This window comes from Ochlerotatus camptorhynchus, unplaced genomic scaffold (genome assembly GCF_037179485.1).
Source record: "Ochlerotatus camptorhynchus isolate MF236.1 unplaced genomic scaffold, CSIRO-AGI_Acam_v1.1 ptg000146l, whole genome shotgun sequence".
NCBI classification, from domain to species: Eukaryota; Metazoa; Arthropoda; class Insecta; order Diptera; family Culicidae; genus Ochlerotatus; species Ochlerotatus camptorhynchus.
In genome coordinates this window covers 990,418-998,333 of record NW_027040636.1, presented here as the reverse complement: position 1 = coordinate 998,333, position 7,916 = coordinate 990,418, and positions in this window count along the sequence as shown.

Below are 7,916 nucleotides of genomic sequence, written 5' to 3'. Positions count from 1 at the left end.
CGTCAATAACTCAGCTGCAAAAACTTTCCCTGTAGTATTTGACGTTTTGGACGCTAGATAAGAACCTCCTTTATCAAACTATGTGGTAGAATTAGCGCGAAATTTGTTTGCATAGCAGTGGTTATGAAAAGAGAAAGTCTATGAAGAGAATCGATCAAAGCAGATAGAACGATTTGAAATGTTCATCGAGAATTGCGAACGAACTACAATACCCAAGCAACACGGCTTGTCATAAAGAAGTTAAAAATACTTTTCAATGACTTACGTAAAAAATCAATAATACTTTAATATACATCATTTAATACATTTATACAACTTAAAAAGTGCAAGACGCGGAGCTTATAAAACTAAATACTGGTGTTATAACATGTTTTGGAAACATCATAAAAACCAGCCGCCAAAAAAACAATAAAAAAACTTGAGCATGGGGGATTCGAACACTGGTCCTTGGCGTAGTAGACTTTTTACTTCCTAACTGGGCCAGCTCCGCTTGATGTAAGGTTTTTATAAGTGCCAATGGCATGACAATTATATTCTCGTGCAACACGCCTTCATAAAGACGTTTTGTAAGCAGCAAAGCCAGAGTGTTATTTAAAAGTATTTTCAACTCCTTATAAGACAACCTGCACCTTTTCAGTTGTATTAATTTATGAGATGTCATAACAAAGTGTTTTCAACTTTCTTTCTAACAAACATCTGAAAACATCATTAGAAACTCTCAATCACTACGTGAAGAGACACTCCGTCTCTATGGCGCCGTCAACGTTTACGTCAATCTGGAAAGTACAGAATCTCTTCAAGGACTTTAAAAATTCAATTATGATTGATTTTGTATACGACCAGTTTTATAGTGGTATTTAAACAGTAAGATGCACGTTCAAATAACATTTAAAGATAAAAGCAAAAGAAAACTATTTTGGAAAATATTGAAATCTAGGAAGTATTAAGAAAACATCTATAAACCTCATATATAACGTGGGATGTTTTCTGCATCACTTATAATACATTTATTCAACAAGCCGTTTTAATTATTTTTCAAAAAGATGGTTTATGTGTTACTTGGGTACAATAAGCAAGCACCGCAACAATGAGTTGCTATCGAAAAACAGACTATAACGTGTCCCGCACCGAAAAAACACACAGCTGTTTGTGTCCACACTTAGAAATAAATACTTTTACACGAGACTTAATCCATATTGGACGTAAATCATGGGACGTAAACAAAGATTCCATGTAAAATTACGTGTTCTCAAACCAAAACATAAGCAAATCGACGAAGAGAACGTTAGATTAAATTGATTTTCTCGTTTCTTTCAACTGATTTTTATGTCAAATGGGCCGCTTACATGTGTCGGTCTCCGGGAACCGAAATTTACACGACTTTTTCGTAGTGTGTCGATAGCTAAGAGCGAACTCAAGGTGTTGACAATGTAAGGGCCCATGCATTAATTATGTCACGCTAAATCGAGCAAAAAATTACCCCTCCCCCCTATCGTGACGTTTTTCCTATACCTAATGCATTGCTTGTCACAAAATCTTAGACCCCCCTCCCCCTTAGAGCGTGACATAATTTATGCATTAACCCTAATCAAAACCGGATAAAGCGCTTAATATATTTATCTAAACATATTACTTTTTAAACCGTTAAATCGTTGCTTATGTTTCGGTTTGAGAACACGTAATTTTACATGAAATATTTGTTTGCGTTCCATGATTTAAGTCCAATATGGATTACTTTTCGTGTAAAAGTAGTTATTTCTAAGTGTGCACCCGAGTTCTATCAGTAAATAAATTATGTAATAGCGACCAGGGACAGATTCTTATATTAAGCTGAACATTGCATCAGGTCCTAAGTAACATTGACCGATTCTCTTCGTCGACTTTCTCTTTGTATTCCCATGGCCATGTAAATACATTCTCAGGTATTTTCGGCACACAGATCGATAAAAGAAGCTTTTATCTAGCTTCTAATATGATAAACAAAACAAGAAACAGTTATGTGATCAAGTTATTAACGAAAGAGAAAGTCGACGAAGAGAATCGATCATTGTTACTTAGGACCTAATGCAATGTTCAGCTTGATATCTTCTCCCTGCAGGATTCAACTGTGGTTTTGCACCCGGATGGAGCAAACGTCATATTTTATCGACAACATCGCTTTTCCCAAGCAACATTTTCGATTTTGTTATGGTCTTCAAGTCCATTCTAATAAAAACTCTTCAAAACCATGATAAAACCGAAAGTAATACTTGGGTCTTATTTCACAACTCTCCGACTGAGTTCTTGCTCGTCCTTAGGCCAAAAGTAATTAGACTGAAAGTCATCCGGCCGAAAGTCATTAGACCGAATAGGTTATTAGCTTGAAAGTCATTCGGCAGATAATTGTAAAGTGATAGATTGAACTCAGAATGTTCTTTAAAACAATCTTCAACACGCTTGGACTGTTATAATATTTCCAAATCTCTGTCCGTGAAGGGGCATTGAAGACATTAAAAAATGTTGAACTTCGAATCATTTCCAAGATTATTTACAATTTATCATCATTCTATGTATTAAAAGAAACTACAAGATCTTTTCACAAGGACAAAACAAGAATATCGTAGTGTTATGGGATATAATTTCAGCCTAGCTCTTCACTTCGGCCTATCAATCAACAATCACAATTCAGCAACAATACACAATAGTAATGAAAAACTAATACCACATCTGTTGTGAAATTGTAATCCATAAATTAATTGCTTATTATTGCGACAAATTCAGAACATTTATTGCTCTTCTTTAAAGAAAAATTTTAGTGAAATTTTCATATTTTTTGATTTTTAGGCACCATGATCTTGCCGTAGTATGCGCTAACGAAAATTTACACTTCGGTGGTCATAAAAAAACCTGATTATTTCATGAATTGAAGGGACTTAACTTTTCGTAACATGCTAGCCTAATAAATCAATATCACACATTTCAATCTTACTATTAATTTAGAAGATTTAACGCTTTCAGTGTTTTATAAAGGGCCATCCACATTAGATCCGTTTGCGTAAGCGTTAACTATGGACCGAACTTTAGGGACGTAATTTTGATACGTGTTCCTAATTATGGCCTACGAATTTTATTTGATAACTTCGATTTGGTATTGGTGAAACCATTCGCATTGACGACTTTGCAACTGTTCACTCCTATAGAAAAACCCCATTAGCAAATGTCGAATTTCGTGAAGCATAGCGGATCGTTTCTTATCCTTTCACTCCACTGAAAAATCCCTTAAGCAAAATGTTATTTTTTTTTATTAAAGGAGGTGTCGACACGGTATTCACACTATTTCTAAACAACCCAAATTTGAGAAAGATCTACACGGCCAATTCCAATAACTCAGCGACTGAATTCAATTGACTCTCAGAGCATTTTCTTTCCATACGAAATTTATCATATTTGAAAAAAAAAACTGCAGTTACTCCAACCGGTCAGCACTCCCCGCATAGAACCGGAACATACGTGAACAGTACCACTAAAGTATAATTACCATACGCAAAATGAAGAATTCCCATACAATTTTTTTAGAAAACCTTTCGTGAACCGTTTATTCTAAGTATTGGAAAGAGCTGTCTTAGAACCATGGGTTTTAACGTTCGAATGTGGTATTAGATGGTATTTTGGACTATTAATTTTAATTTTATTTTAAGGTTGCTACCATACATTGTGATGTTCTACTTATTTACTTTTACGTTTTTCTTCGAATAAAAAGAAATGTTTTATTAAAAATTAGTTTTATTAAACAAAACAAAAGGTTATAATCAATATTAGGGTTTCATTACCCTTAACCCCAGCATTCGCCTTCGCACGTAAAAAGTATGAACTTTAACAATACTTATGAAACCTTTTATTCGCTTTTTACAACGAATTTTGCTCTTTTGATTTTGTTTCCATTAGGAAGAAGTATAAAAAGGGAACATAACAAAACCCAGGATTTGAGCACCTAGTTTTTAACAGTAATTTGATTTGTTTCGTACGTAGAAATGAACTAAAAGTAATATGATAAAAGCTGTTACATCAGGAAGTGTAGATCGTTCTATTGCGGTGCCTCTTGGACTCTTTTTTCATCAGCCTTATTCAAGTTGCTGATTTTTTGTGCGATGCATTGTCTCACAAATCGGTCATTCGCCAGAAATAAGACCTCTTTAACTTTGTGAACTCCAACCCGCATTGCCACGCGTTTGGTAAGCTTCTCTGTGAATGAAAAATAAATGTACTGATATGCATTGATAATTATCAATAGCCTATAGTTACCGTGAATGAACTTGAATATCTAAGGTTCAATTTTCTCCCTAGCGGGATACTTTAGGGATCCATCAGGATTTAGCTGCTAAATAAAATCGTGGCGTCGGTTTCCCGGTACAGCTCGTTCCTTGAAGCCTGTCGGTCCAGTAGAAAAATATTGCTAAATTAGCAACAAAAAGGCTGTCGGTCGTGGACTCATTGTTCATTTCCACAATCTGCTCGTATGTGATACTTACTCCTGGTTCCGTCGTGAACCCCATCTGGAACAAAGAAAGAATTTTTGTTTGTTTCATTCCAAGTAGTGTTTTCAATTTTAGCTTACCGTTGGAATTTTCTGGCGATCCTTTAGATTTTGCAGCTCGCGGGAAAGGGATAGCTCCAGATCGTCGGTCTGAGCTTTGGCTAGCTCGGCCTCTTCAGCTCTCTTTCGAAGTCTTTTTATTTCCTTACCTGCGGTCTTGACCTTTTTTCAGCCTCTTGAATCATTTCCTTAGCTAGTGACAGGCAAGCGAGAGATTCTAACAAACCATTGACCCTCAAAAAAAAAACCTTCGTCAAAATCTCATTCATGTTTTCGTTAATGACAAAGATTCACCTGGTAACAAAAAGTGTAATTTCGTGCATTCTGAGTCACATTATTGTTATCCAAGCAGACCAGGACGTACATGCTCCTTCAGATTAACGGCTTCATACAACTGAGTTGCTCAGGTAATTTTATTGCGATACAAATTTAGTTAATAAAAAAATCTACCCATGTTCGTCACTGACAGTATTGTCATTGGAAATTGACATGGTTTGCCTTGACGATGACTGTTAGCTCAAATGAGTGACCAAAGCAGAATTGTCAATATCACCGTGTATCGTCGAGATTTTGCACCACTTATCTTTCAACGCTTGGGAAAATAAAATGGTTAAAGTCGTATAAGAGCTATATCATTTTATACCAAAATCATTAATAAGTCACGCTTATGAAATTCATATATGTTCATGAAATTCTGATGTTTATTTATCTCAGTGTATTATTCTTTTTTGGTTACTCATAGCCATGCTTGGCATGCACAGTTGTACACACCAGCTGCTCATTTGTTAATAATTTTACACTCAGTTGTTGAAATGTGTTTTTCTGTAAAGTAATTGATACATTAGGACCATATTTTACTATAAATATGCAAAGAGTAGGTAAATCTTAACATTTTGATAAACACCAATGAATTTTAACACTTAATGTTATTGGAGTTGGCCGTGTACTCATATTTGTCAAAAGTAAGGTACCTCTAATTGAGTAAACAATGTGACGAATAGAAAACATAGACCTGAATCCGATCGATGTTGTTCATTTGGCAACTTTGTTTGCTCAACTTTGGGTAGCCCTACTTTTGATGAATATGAGTAGATCCTAATCTAATTTGGGTTGTTATAAATAGTGTGCAGTCAATCCTCCCGTAAACAAAATTCACGGCAAATGAGTAGAATAAGTAAATTTTTATCAAATATAAGTAAATTTCACTTATATTTGAGTGACATTTACTCATATAATAGTGAAATTTAACTCATATTTGAGTAAAAATTTACTCATTCTATGAGTGACCTACGTGTTTGCGAATTTAAGTGAACGGGATTTAAATATAAGTAAGATTCAATTACCATGTTGGCCCTCCTCAAAACTCTCTCAAGCCGAACAATGCATTAGGTCCTAAGTAACATTGATCGATTCTCCTTGCCGACTTTCTCTTTTGTTAATAACTTGGCTACATAACCGTTTCTTGCTGTGTTTGCCGTATTAGATGCTAGATAATAGCTTATTTTATCGAACTATGTGTTGAAAATAGCTGGAAGTGCCTATACATGGCCGTGGTGATGGGAAAATCTACAAAGAGAATCTGTCAATGTTACTCAGGAGCTAATACATTGTTCGGCTTGCTAATACTTGACTTGACAGTTCGTTATATGTGTGGTCATGAGATGATCAATTTGGATTTTATTTTTTTAGAGATCTCCAAGCGTAGTTTCACGAACATTAAAATCCAGCATCGATATATAAAAATGAAGAAGAAGAAGAAGAACCAAAAAGGTATTGCGATATCACAACTACTTAAAAAAGTAGCGCGCTGTCTCACGTACACTTTTGTGCATCTGAAGAACTCTTTTCTAATAGCATCGTGATTTATGTCATCTTCATCAAATTTTACGCAAGAAGTGAGAGTGACGTCAATAATATGGTTACGCATGAATGGTAAGGAGTGAAAAAGAAGCGCGATTTCATATGCCAAACCTTTGTACATCGAGGTTCATCTTCGATAGGACGAAGTTGCATCCATTGATAGTCTCAATTTGAGTACAGTAGACCGACATAACATCCACATACCTGAAATGTTTTCATGTTAAAATGGTGAAATTCAACAATTTTCAGGCGTGCCTAATCAATATTAAAATAATAAGAATATCTAAGCTCACATGTTGACAGTGATATGGCGACTGCAGCTCAAATATAACATTCTCCGGCATAAAATGTAATTGAAGGCTTCATATTAGACTGAGTTTAGGGATATATACCCTATTCAGTCCTAATATTAGAAAAACCGACTTGAAAAGCTATTGAAGATTACAATTTAAAAGTACACGAAAAACAGTAAAGCTGAGTAAGTTTTAGTTTATAATTTTTATTAGTTGATTTATTCTTCTTTCAAACATGAGCAGTTCTTTGGAGTTTAAACGTTTTCAACTGAAGACATGACTAATTGTAGATATGTTATTCGAGATTTTTACTTCTTTGAAACATGAGCGGTTCTTGCGAGGTAGGTATATTGAGGCATCTTGGATCAAACCAGAACAATACAGTTGCCAAACGATCAAATGGGATCTATATCTAAAATTTTGGCATAATTGTGACCTAAACGGCCACGTGGAATTCGGCCAAATGGCATTCGGCATATTGACCCATTACCGTATTCAAATGTTCTTAAAAATAGGTGCTTGGGTTAATTTCTACAATTAGTTCTTCCACGACAATCATGCCAGATGAATAGATTAACAGTATGTCCGAAACAGTGAAATATGCTATGCTATGCTTAAATAAAACAGCAAAAAAGATTATCTTCCATTTAATTCCACTTAAATAATGTTTGTATCAGTATGACATTGTGCAGCATTCATTAGTATCATACCCAGACTTTTCAAAATTTTACCCCCTTAAGTACTCATTTCCTAGGTAAAAATGTCACAGGTATAAAAATGAAACTACAATGTGTAGAATCGGAACCTACCCAACTAAAAAAAAGCTAAATCATAAGTAAAGTAAAGGAGAAAACCCGAATTTATCCACCTATGGTATGATCAGACCCTTCTTACTTATTCAAGTTTATTTATTTTATTGCCATTATCAGTGACCAAGCCCCCCACCCCCGTGTCATCCAGTGACGTTACGCCACTGCCTGGAGGTACCCGGAATATATCCGGGTGTAGTCTATTTGGTGAGGCTACCAATCACCTTATCATCGTATTTTAATGTGATTTAATGGGTTTTAATTCAATTCATATTCAAGCAACTTCCCCGGGGTACCCGGAACATGTCCAAGTGTGTCCAATGTGGTCTGGAACACTTAACACGACTTGCATTGATCTTATTTTTGAATTCTGTAGTAATT